Source organism: Anoplopoma fimbria, chromosome 12 (genome assembly GCF_027596085.1).
Source record: "Anoplopoma fimbria isolate UVic2021 breed Golden Eagle Sablefish chromosome 12, Afim_UVic_2022, whole genome shotgun sequence".
In the NCBI taxonomy this organism is placed as follows: domain Eukaryota; kingdom Metazoa; phylum Chordata; class Actinopteri; order Perciformes; family Anoplopomatidae; genus Anoplopoma; species Anoplopoma fimbria.
The window spans coordinates 9,091,642-9,105,547 of NC_072460.1; positions in this window are offsets into that span (position 1 = coordinate 9,091,642).

Genomic DNA, 13,906 nt, shown 5'->3' on the forward strand with positions numbered 1-13,906 from the left:
CACATCCTGATTGGCCGGCTACGCCACTGCAAAGTCAGTGAGCGAACTCATTCTCCCGATTGGGGCATGCGCTGACCCATAGACTCAAGGGCTCTGCCTGTGCTTGGAGAACTAGGGTTACAAAGTCGTAGCCTTCGTTTTGTTCAGGCAAATAGCAAAATCCTCCCCTTTTAATGTGATATTTATAATAATAATAACTGCAGGATGTGTTTTATTTACAGTTTATTTTTATGTTTTAATTATTTGAATACCAGCTTCAAATTCTGGTATATAGAATTTATGTGTCAAATAACCAAAACTGATTTAATGTGACATACTGTGGATCCAATCATTTAACCACTCAGAATATATTTAATGATATACATCACATTTGCATTTTAACATGTCATAAGGAAAAAACTGATTTCTGAAATGTCAACCTCCAAAAAATTATAACCCGATACAAACTACACCAGCATAAAGGATTCCTTTGAGGATGAAGTGCAGTCGAAGAAAAAGGGGTTTGTGAGAAAATGTTATCTTCCTCACTAGAATCACCCTTATTGATCAATGGGAACGCTCCTTGCCAATCCACCCCTCCGTGCCCTCCACAGGACCTATGGCACTTTACAGGAGAGGAACAACAATGGTGCAAAGATTCACCATATCGAGCTTGGTATTGTGGTTCTCAGTGCAAACCTCTTCAAGGTTTTTGGTCTGAAGGAAAAACAGAGACCATACAGGGAATCATTCCCCCATCGCATCATTCCATACAAAAAAAACTTGAACAAACAAAAGGTGCATCTACACTATTTATTTATTTCTCTTTCTTCCTTTCTTTTTCTGTATTTGGCTATGTTAACTTTCTACCTTGTATATATATTTTTTCACTAACGGCAAACCAAGGAACATTAAGGATCAAATGTACAGCTATGCTCATTCACCCCAATTCCTCTTGGTCCATTCTCTGCTTGTTTTGTTCTGCTTTTTGTTTGGCATGTGTGTATGTTACCATAGCATAATTTATTCTACCTGTATGAAATATTAGACTAGTGACAAATTTGTATTGGCATTTACTCCCCTCAGCCTCTTGGTGTGTTAACTGTAACACTGGCGTAACTGTCTGTTCATTAAAGCTCTACAACTGGACCAAGACAGTGTTGTGCTCGATGCCTGCTCTTCATTAATAGGCACTGAACTTGTTGTTGTTGTTGTTTGTAGGACGTAAAATGGAAGTGGAAAAGTGATTCAGTTCAGCATGTTTGAAATGTTTCCCCCTTAAAAGTGTACCTTGTTCAAGACCAGAGTTGTGGGACGGACAGCTGACAGATGAACAGGCATCACCATCATTATGCTCTTCCTCTAATAGCAAAAAAAGATGAGGCTAGAGAATTTACCAGTAATAAAAAAACTAGAACTAGTTGTTCAAGTGCATAATAATGTACATTGGATTGTTATTATTTATGTAAACTAATTTCAAGATGCAGAGTGTACGATATGTTTGTAAGTATGTAAGTTGTGTGCGTAGGTTACGCTTCTCCTATTCATGATTACTATCGCCACTAGAAGCAACCCTGCACCTCCAAAATTAACATGTTTAGCGTCTTAGTTTGACGCGCAGGTTCATTGACCAAGCTGCCATATTATGGGTTCAGTGAGCTGGCCAGGGAAACTCTGACATGTGGACAGGCGACTTGCAGCAGCCAGGGATCAAACTTTCAACCCTGTCATAAGTGGATAACTGTTTTTTTCCCTTAGCCACAGCTTCCCGATCTACTGTATGTCTTCTCTTGTTTGTGTGTTGTTTTCCTTACTTACTATCATGCCAGTGTGGAGCCTCAGCTGAGGCTGTGTCTGTGCAGAATATAAAGAGATTATTACAGGGAGTTCTCAGCTGTGTTTCAACAAACTGCTAAGACAGAAGTGTTCACTTCAGCGGTGATGCCCATCACTGTCTGAGGGCCATAGAACAGGAAGAAGAACTGAGAGTAATGAAAGTGTTTGGTTAGAGGCAGGTAAGGATGTCAGCAATGCTATGTATGCTCTTTAAACTTTATATTTATGATCATAATTAATTCTGATACTTTTTCATTTGAAGGCATGAAGCAGATAGTGTTATGAAGATAATCGACTGGCAAACTTATTTTTCTTTTGTATTGATGACATAAAGCCTAATCATCATCCCCCTCCCTGTGATTATGTACAACTCTATGCCCTGAGGCCTTTGGTTACAGCTTGAAGATAATAAACATCCTTTGTAAAAGCTAAGCAGAATGAATGGAGTCGGGTTATTAAGAGAATTGTATGACCCCAGAGTGAGCAGTGTGTGCTGAGGGCTTGTTACCCAGACCTGACCACATCAGGTTATTTTCAGGGCGGCGCAATATGCCACCCAGGCCCGCTGACTGGACTCTCTCTAACAGGAGCAGAGGGAAACCATTTAAAAGACAGCTGAAATAAAAATACATTTTAATGATGACAAAATCAATGGAGGATGCAACTTTTTGTTATCTTATTTGGTAAATCCATATTATATTATGAAGAACTAGTTGGATTGGATTATTCTACATAGAACTCTATTTTTGATTGATGGAGTTCAGTTGCTTGGGTTTAGTCTCAGTGCTCTCATTAACCTGGTTTACAGCAGCAGCAGGCAGCTGTTGTCAGTGAAAAAGCTGCTGGATGTGTTAATAATTTGCTGTTTCATGAAGAGATCAGCATATTTGTGGGTGACTGTGGCTCAGTGGTAGAGCAGGGTTGTACTTCAATCAGACGATCCGCAGTTCGATACCTGGCCCCACTTGTCCCCTTAACCACTTAACCCCAAATGCAGGCGGTGCCAGCAGTGTATGAATGGTTATGAATAATTACTTCGAGTCCTGATGGCCAGGTAGCACCTTGCATGGTAGCCCCTGCCATCAGTGTATGAATGGAATTGAATGGTTGATTAATGTCATGCAGTGTTAAAGCTCTTTGAGTGGTCAGAAGAGCGCTATGCAAGTACAGTCCATTTACCATATAGGTGATAATGTGTATTTTTTACCACTTGTCTTCTCTCCCTAAGTGGACATAAAAAACAATGAATACATAATTTAAGGCTCAGTATGCTTAAAACCATCTGGAACCATGTCCATATACAAATTTTGCTTTTATTAGAACCAATACTTCTATGTGTCAATGACATCTGGGGACCACAGTTAAACCATGACTATGAACAGTCTCAGCAACACCAACACCAACCCAATAAAATTATCAAGAAACAAAAAGAAAACTATATCACATATTGGAAGGAAACAACTAAAGAGGCACTTCAGATAACAAATAATCTGACTACGGTTACAAATCCTAGATTAAGAAAAGACTTGACTATGTAGAGACTCAGCAAGCACAAAACTATAGAGCTAGCTATAGACAAGGGTCGGCATAGACAGAGCTGGCTGCAAGAGGAGGTGGGTCTCTGCTCCCTAGTGTAACAGACACGAGTCACAACTCATTTCCTAACGAACAATATAAAAATACACCCTGATTTTAAAAACACAACAGACATAGGGAAATTCCCATATTTAATGAAAAATTCATTACCTTATATGACAGCAAGTGGAACCTGACCAACATAAATCTTTATTCACTTTCAATTGTTTGATTTGTATATTAGTCAACCTGGCTGGTAGGCCTATACTTTATCGGATTTCTCAAAACTTGACTATTTGATTTGTAAGTAATTTATTAATGACTAATCCTTACTCTTACAACAACTAATACTGTTAAACACTGTGTGATGGAGGGTCTAATGAAGGAGCTAAATACACAACCACCTAGACCCTTCACTGTCCAGGTACTCTCACACTCACAAACACACACCTACACACACACACACACACACACACACACACACACACACACACACACACACACACACACACACACACACACACACACACAAACACACACAATATCAACACACTTCCATATTCTGTCACTAACACACACACAGAGCAAGGTTTAATTGTTAATTGTTTCTGCTTTTATTTTATAATATGAATTGTATCTCGTTCTTTTTCTGTATAATCTCATTATTACTTGACGCTTTGTCAATGTTGTCCTTGTCATGCCAATAAAGCATAATTAATTAAACTGAATTGAAAATATTCAGGAAATCAGGTGATTTAATGAGTAATTGACCTCAACAAGAAGATCACAGGAGCAGCACGATGTTCAACGTGATTATTATTGGTTAGAGCAAATGTTACCTCTTTCGAGAGCAGAAGGAATGCAGTGACATGTCAGTAGTGCCCAGGGGTATTGTTCACTGGAAGTACTGCTATGTCAAACACTCAACGCTGTCACAATGAAAGCACTTACAAAGCCTAACATCTCCCTAAATCCTATAATTATTCCAAGATACATTATGTACCTGGGCCCCAGCAGTCTGATCACGACAGTGAGGGGATTGCACCTTCTACAATCAGCTTACAGGAGACAGATTGATATGATTCACAAATCATATCAGCTTGTAAGTAGTGTGCTTAAGCTGTGTGAAATAGACAGAAGAATAAATGTGAAATAAATTGCTAGATCCCTCAGTCTCTCCTCCCCAACTGTTGTTTTCGGCTGCTGTAGTTCATAACATTCTATCTTTTATTTACCCTACAGATTTTATTTTCCCTGACAACAAAGGAAAGTGAGACATAGTATGTTTTTTTGTAACCACTTCCCCCTCTTTCATTTAGTTAGGGTTTTCCTTAAGTCTGGTGTCTTTTATGTCTTATCACAGTAGTCCCCTGAGCGTACGATTACTGAGCTGTGTAGCAACCTCTGTTGTTCAGCGCCCCGCTCTCACACCCTGCCCCCTTACTCCCAGCACCCCACTCATTCTAATCTCCTCACTCCAGTAGCATTTTGAAATTAAGCTGTGAGGAAGCAGGGTGTCTTACTAACCTCTATGCTGTGACACCAGGCCCTCAATCAGCCTCATTTTGAAAAAAAGACCTCAGCACTTCTGAGTCAACATGTCTTAGCTGACAGCCGCTCTGAAAACCTTGGCTTTAAAAAGCAACATGAGTCGCTGACAGACAACTGGTTCCACAAAGCAGAAACATACATATAAATCGCAGATGAATATTTCTTATTGACTGTTGTGTGTAAAGCAGCACAACGTACAAAACTGCTGGGTGAAGGTGATTATTGATTAGCAAATGTGGTGATTATTCAACACAGTCTGGAGGCAGTTTGTGAAATTGTCACAAAATGCTATCTAATGGTTTTGTGTACAGGGTTACAAATTGTCTGTTTTTTTGTGTCACTCGAAAAAAAAAAATTTCTGGACGACATTACATTAAAAAGACGTAATGTCGTAGGTTAAGGAAAAACCTCGTGGTTGGGCTTAAAATAACTGCGTACAGTTTGTTTTGGCAACCACACCACCAACAGTTGAGTTTAGACAACAACCCACGTAATTAGGTTAAGGATAACTGTCACAAACTGTTTGGTTTGGCCACAAAACCACAAACAGTTAGGTATAGTCAACAAAATCACGAACAGTTAGGTATAGTCAACAAAATCACGAACAATTAGGTATAGTCAACAAAACCACAAACAGTTAGGTAAAGTCACCAAAACCACAAACAATTAGGTTCAGGCACCAAAACCACAAACAGTTAGGTTAAGGCACCAAAACCACTACTATTGGCCATATTGTCGTCCTGAGACAGCCCTTTTCAGAGGCTGCAGATTTATCAACATACATGTCCTGCTACCCTTTAGATGTTGCAGGAATTTCATTAAATGAAGGAGAAGCTTTTCACATAGTATAAAGCAGCTGTGGACAGCAGGGGGAAGGTAGCGAAAAGCTTAAGTAATATGGTTATGAGTAACGTAACTAACTATTAGCTGACCATTTATATATATATATATATATATATATATATATTTTGCAATTGCTCTTACACTGTATTGTATTGTATGTTATTACAGTAAGTGGTTTATATTCATCGTATTCTGATAATTTCTACTATACATAGCTGCTCCTAAATTATCCCTATTCATTGTATTCAGGTAAGTGGTGTCACACACTCATCACAGTCTAATATAACTTCATATATTGCATCAATGTCCAATGAGACCTCATACACCGTATCATGGTCTAACGCAACCTATACATTGCATAATGTTTTAACATGATCCCATACATTGCATCATGGTCTAATGTGACCTATACATTGCATCATGGTCTAACATGACCCCATACATTGCATCAAGGTTTCACGTGGTTAATGTGAAAAAAATGTATCACAATTGTTCTGTGGTTTGTAACCTGTAATCTTTTCAACAAAGGGCTCTTAAATCTAATGAACATGATACATGAATATATATATATAACAGATTAGTTACATAAAGCTTGAACAGTTAAACAATGTCAACATAGATAAAAAAAAAGAGGCACACCGAAGAAGGAGAATCGTTCACAGCTTCTCACATTCAACCTTAAATTCCTGCCAAGTTATGCATCTGGTGGTGCCTTGTTTTGCTCTCTTTACATTTGTCATTGCTACTACTACCTTTCATTCATTTATTATCTACTATCATTCTTTGTGTAAGAGCCATTTTGTTATTGTTTTGTTTTGGTGAAACAGGTGTTGCCGATTAGGAGAAGCAAACTGTTTTTGACCAAGCTTTAGTGAATAACGATGAATGTTAAGATTTATTTTGTTTAGGAAATAGGAAATACACCTATGACAGATAAAGTGGTTGTGCTGTTAGTGTTTGGAAACCCTGCGAATGTACCCAAATAAATTGCATTTCATTTGGAAACTGGACTTTTCGTCATATATTGCACGCTTCGGGTCAAAGCAATCAGCAACCGTAGTGGTCTTTTTTGATAGGCAACGAGTTTACTACAATAAGTTAAAAACTGCTTCATTGAGGACAATGAAGGGATTACTGCCATCGTTTGACTACGTTCCGGGACCAGCTGCTGTGGGCTACTCCCTTTTTGCATTCGAGCTGTTGGACCGGAGCTGTTGGACCAGAGCTGTTGGAGCTGCAGTTCACTAGCGGGGGACAGCGGAACGACAGAACTCCTGAATGCCGGCCAACGCCAAGGTATGTGTAGTGCTACGTCCAACAAAGGAATGTTGTTGTAAATGTGTGCACACATGACTTTACGCATAAATCCAATGCATTGGTGGTGACTGTATAAACGAACTGAGCGCATATTCATAAAACTTAATTTGCGTAACTGACTATGGATGAAGAACACAATACCGATTCTGAACTTTTAACTGAGGCAGAGCCTCAGGTGAATTCAGGTGGTATGGAAAAGCGAATTGTTAAATTGACAGAAAAAGCACTTATGGAAAAAATTCTCAACCTGCAAAAGGAAAGAAAGGTGAAAGAGCACATAATCTCAAAGAGATAATTGTTGCTTTGATGGGTGGTATAAGCTTTGTAAAGGAGGTAAAAGGCACATTTGAAATTTAATATTATCTGTGGTGAAGCAAAAGATAAACATGAAACTTTGATGGAGTTGATTACTAAACATGAGGTGGAAAAGCATGAACCGGGTCACTACACTTTGTTTATACATATTCAATGCTTATGGTCTAACATGACCTCACTCATTGCACATGGAATAACATGATGTCACTTCATTCTTTGCAAAATGGTCAGCATGCCCTTACGCAAGCATAACATTACATAAAATGAAATTGCAAGAATTATTATTATTATTTTTATTCTACACAAAGAAGCGCCTTTTTGAGGGACTAATCATACTCCAAAATTCACCAAAATTGGCATGCATATCAGGCCTGGTGAAAATTTGATATGTTGGAGTCTTCATACATGTGTATTACAAAATGGCTCTCTAACGCCCCCTAAAAGTGTGACATACGACGCACCTCACCCAGTATGTCCCATTGACTTGACATTTTGCATACATATGCAGCTGAATGACCTCTACAAAAAAGTCTCTTGGTCCCCTAAACTCAGCCTACCAAAATGTTGTACATCTATACACAGCTTTAAAACCATTTTGCCTATCATCACGAAATTTGCAGCGTATGTCCATATAGCATCCTGTTACATACTGTGAAAGTTTAATTCCATTCTACCACTAGTTTAAAGAACTCCTCCTACAGAATTTATGCGATCGACTTCAAATTTGGTCAGGATGATCTTGAGTACTTTATGATGAAAAATTATGAAAATGGTGAGTTTTCATGGAAGGACCTTGACGTAGCGTGTTGCCCATTTTGCTCCATGAAATAGGAAGTTGCTGAAACTCCAAGCGACATTGTCCAATCTGGCCCAAATTTCTTATGCATGATGCTGGTCCTGGTACCCCAATGTGCGCAGAGTGCAAGGGCCCGATCATCGCTGCTTGCAGCTTTAATTTAATATTAATTTTTCCCATGACTCATTATATAATTTACTTAAATAAATATAACTCTGTCATGAGGGTTTGATTGCCAAAGACTCTCCACAATTCTAACTTTATTGTGCACCATGTAATATATGTATTTGTTTACTCTAAATAAGGTATCTCCTGATTGAAATTAAGTTTAGCGGAAGTTCAGTCAGAGATACTGTCTTTTTATCATTCATTTACAAATCTCTCTGTCTCTCCAGCTTCTACTCCATTATGAGCGTTCACTCTAAAGTAAACCTACCAGATTTTGCCAGAATCACACTAAACCAATCTTGTTGTTGCCATTCAATTTCAAATACTGTTCCCCTCTCTGCTGTCAGTTGTCATTTTAGTACGATTAGAGGTGACCCTCCTTCACCCAATTGAACTTAAATCATCATCATATGAGTGCCCCCAGTGCCCTGATAAAATATTAATAATTAATCAGAGGACGGCAGAAACAGCGGGCTGAACCCCCAGAGTAGAGATAGGAGTCAGAGGAGCCCGCAACTTATCTTCACTATCTGATATGATATTGCCTGTTTTATTTGAAATCAATTAATTCATGATTTGTATTCTTGTTTAATTATTAATCTTGTCATCCATTAATTTAATCCTATTGGAAATAAATTACCCATTTATCGCCAAGTCGTTGTCTGTCATATTATTTCAAAGTGGGAACTATAAGGTCAATGAAATCAGGACTTACGGCTGAGATATTGAGACAAATTATTGATTGTATTTTTATTATTTTCCTCTATTCAGAGGTGGTGCCCCACAAGTTTTAACGTAAGCAATATTTTAATTTTAACGTAGTTTGATAAAACATGCTACAGTCCCAAGTGACTTATTTTTAAGTCTACATGTGATACATGTGCATACACAATTTCATACATCCAGGTGAAATGTGCCGCTGGAGCTGAGCTTTTGAATAAATCTGTTTTCTTTTTCATGGCAAACAATGAGGCGTCACGGTAACAGCATTCAACGAAAACGCACAATATTCAGGATGATGCCTCATCAATGTCTGAAGCCTCTCCTTGCAAAATTTTAGGTCGATCTTGTCAACTGGCTAGGAGGATTACATCATAGTATAAAACTTGTCATTTCCTTTTGCCAGTAGGTACAACTTTGACTTTGTAAAAAAGGAAGGCATGGAAATGTGTTCAGGCCTGGACCAGCATCGTGCCTAAGACATTTCAGGCAGATTGGACAATGCACCTTGGAGTAACAACAACCTGTTGTTTCATGACTCCACGTCAAGGTCGTTCCATGAAAACTCATGATTTTGATAGCTTTTCATCATAAAGGTCTTTAGACTGTGCTGACCAAATTTGAAGTCAATCACGTCAATCCTGTAGGAGGTGTTTGATTAAACACAAAGCCTTAAAATAGGGAAAATGGCCTAAAAAGGGCAAATTACTGTAGCGTCCTCTAGTGGCTGAATGGAATGAACATTTTAGGGTATGTTACAGGGTGGTATCTGGACATACGCTGCAAACTTCCAGATGATGGGGCCCAATAGTTTTGAAGTTAGTGGATAGATCTACAAGGCCATGCCCCTTATAAGTTAATTGGTCCATTTCTTCTAAACGCAATAAGCAACACATTCTCACTCCAGCGCGTCGATTTCTGACGAACGGTCAGTGACTTTTGCTTCACGCAATAAGACACCAACACATTCAATTCAATTCAGTTTATTTTGTATAGCCCAGAATCACAAATTACAAATTTGCCTCAGAGGGCTTTACAATCTGTACACATGCGACATCCTCTGTCCTTCCCTCACATCGGCACAGGAAACACTCCCCTAAAAAAACCCTTTAACAGGGAGAAAAAAAGGAAGAAACCTATGGGAGAACGACAGAGGAGGGATCCTTCTCCCAGGATGGACAGAATGCAATAGATGTCACGTGTACAGAATGAACAGCATAACAGAGATACAACACATTCAATGTATATGACATAAATTATTCATATAATAAGACTACATAATAACAGCAGCAATTATTATAGTAGAATTATAATTATGAAAATAGGGATAGTAATGTGATTAATAATAATAATCGAAGTAGTAGTGGGTGTCAGTCGGCTCACAGCAGGAGGCACGACTACGGTCCAGGTACCACAACGATTCATGGAAACCTGCAGAGCGAGAATGCACCTCCGCCAGCAAGAAGGGCTTCAGGGTGGAAGTAAAGCTAAAATGCTTAATGGTACAGGTAATAGTAATAGTAATGTGACTAGTAATAATAATGGTGGTAGCAGTCGGTGTCAGCAGGGCCGTAGCAGGATGCACGACCACAGTCCAGGTACAGCCACGATTTATAGAAGCCTGTGAAGCGAGAAAGCACAAAGACTCCAGGGTAGAAGCAAGTCAATAAGCGTAATCGTACAGGCAATAATAATAGTAATGTGACTAATAATGATAGTGGTAGTAGCAGTGGGTGTCAGCAGGGCCTCAGCAGGTGGCACGATGACAGTCCAAATATAACCCTGATTCCTGGGAACCTGCGAGGCGAGAAAGCACAAGAACTCCGGGGAAGAAGCAAAATCAGTAATGTGCATAAATAGGAGATTAATACATAAAGAGGGAGTGAGAGAAGAGGAGAGAGGAGCTCAGTGTATCCTAGGTAGTCCCCCGGCTGTCTAGGCATATAGCAGCATATCTAGGGGCTGGGCCAAGGCGAACCTGAGCCAGCCCTAACTATAAGCGCTATCAAAAAGGAAGGTCTTAAGCCTGCTCTTAAAAGTGGTGAGTGTGTCTGCCCCCCGGACTGAAACTGGAACCTGGTTCCACAGAAGAGGAGCCTGATAACTGAAGGCTCTGGCTCCTGTCCTACTTTTATATACTCTAGGAACCACAAGTAACCCTGCATTGATTGAGCGCAGCTTTCTAGTTGGGTAATATGGAACTATAAGTTCCTTAAGATAAGACGGTGCCTGGCCAGATAGAGCTTTGTAGGTAAGTAAAATAATTTTAAATTCTATTCTTGATTCAACAGGGAGCCAGTGCAGAGAAGCTAATACTGGAGTAATATGATCTCTTTTCTTAGTTTTTGTTAAAACATGTGCTGCAGCATTCTGGATCAACTATAAAGATCCAAGAGACCTATTAGAGCAGCCTGATAATAAGGAGTTACAGTAATCTAGTCTAGAGGTAACAAATGCATGAACTAGTTTTTCTGCATCGCTTTGAGACAGGATTTGCCTGATTTTCGCAATGTTACGTAAATGAAAAAAGGCTGTCCTTGAGATCTGTTTTATATAAGAGTTAAAAGACAGATCCTGATCAAAGATAACTCCAAGGTTCTTAACGGTAGTGCTGGATGCTAGAGCAATACCATCTAGAGAAACTATATCGTTAGATAATTGATTTCGAAGGTGATCTGGGCCTAGTAGGATAACTTCTGTTTTTTCGGAGTTTAACATTAAGAAGTTACAGGTCATCCAGGTTTTTATGTCCGTAAGACATGCTTGAAGTTTAGAGAACTGGTTAGTTTCGTCTGGCTTAATTGATAGATATAACTGGGTATCATCTGCATAACAATGAAAGTTTGAAGAGTGTTTTCTGATAATATTCCCCAAGGGAAGCATATATAAGGTAAATAAAATAGGTCCAAGAACAGACCCCTGTGGAACTCCGTGACTGACCCTGGTTTTCATCGAGCTTTCATTGTTTACATATACAAACTGAGATCGGTCTGATAAATACGACTTAAACCAGCTAAGTGCGGTTCCTTTAATGCCTATTAGATGCTCCAATCTCTGTAATAGGATTTGATGATCAATGGTATCAAATGCAGCACGAAGGTCTAGCAATACAAGTCCTTTGTCTGAAGCTATTAGAAGGTCATTGGTAATTTTCACCAGTGCCGTCTCTGTGCTATGATTCACTCTAAATCCTGACTGAAAATCCTCAAATAAACTATTGTTATGCATGAAGTCACACAGCTGATTTGCTACTGCTTTCTCAAGGATCTTGGAGAGGAACGGAAGGTTAGATATAGGTCTATAGTTAGCCAACACCTCTGGATCAAGAGTAGGTTTCTTAAGAAGAGGTTTAATTACAGCTAGTTTGAAGGCCTGTGGTACATGGCCCGTTAGTAAAGACAGATTGATAATTTCTAATAAAGAATTGCCAATTAAAGGTAAAACTTCCTTAAGCAGCCTCCATGGGCGAAAAGCCGCCTCCGCCCATCCCTCACACCCCATAGCACAGCCATCCTTGTTCACACCCTGGTCACTTCCCGCATCGATTATTGTAACTCCCTCCTCCTCTTCGGTCTCCCCTCAAGTCCATCCGCAAACTCCAACTGGTCCAGAACTCTGCCGCCCGCATTGGAATCGGGTCTAAGAGACAGGTGGAAGGTTTAGACTTAGAAATAGTTAAAGTCAATTGTTGAAGGTCGATGGGCGAAAAGCCATTTAAATATATTTCAGGTTCTACAGCTGTGGATCGATCGGTGCTGGTTGAGGGCAGTAGATTATAATTTTTTTCTCTAACAGTTAGAATCTTATCATTAAAGAAGTTCATGAAGTCACTACTACTGAGGTTTATAGGAATACACGGCTCAACAGAGCTGTGACTCTCTGTCAGCCTGGCTACAGTGCTGAAGAGAACCCTGGGGTTGTTCTTATTTTTCTCTATTAATGCTGAATAATAGGCTGCTCTAGCATTACGGAGTGCCTTCTTATATATTTTAAGACTGTCTCGCCAGACTAACCGCGCTTCATCCACATTGGTGGAACGCCATATCCTTTCAAGTTTTCGCGATATTTTCTTTAATTCGCGGGTTTGAGGATTATACCATGGAGCAAACCTCCTTTCTTTTATTAGCTTATTTTTTAGAGGAGCTATAGAGTCTAATGTCATTCACAGTGAGCATGCAGCACTATCAACAAGATGGTCAATCTGAGACGGACTAAAGTTAGCGTAGGAGTCCTCTGTTATATTGAGCAATGGTACTGAATAAAACCCTGAAGAAATCACTTCTTTAAATTTAGCTGCAGCATTATCAGATAGACATCTAGTGTAGAAACTTTTGCCTAATGGCGTACACTCTGGTAGAAAAAATTCAAAGGTTATTAGATAATGGTCCGATAAAAGAGAGTTCTGTTGAGAGACAATTACATTTTCTATTTCAATACCATATACCAGAACAAGGTCGAGGGTATGGTTAAAACAGTGAGTCGGTTTATGTACACACTGACAGAAGCCAATAGAATCTAATAATGAACTAAACGCAGTACTAAGGCTATCATTATACACATCCACATGAATATTAAAATCCCCTACAATAATAACTTTATCTGTTTTGAGGACTAAACTTGATAAAAACTCTGAGAATTCAGATAGGAATTCAGAATACGCACCTGGTGCACGGTACACTATAACAAATAAAACTGACTTCAATGCTCTCCCGCTCGGGTTTGAAAGACTAAGAACAAGGCTTTCAAATGAGTTGTAATTTAATTTAGGTTTAGGGTTTATTAATAGGCTTGAGTCAAAGATAGCTG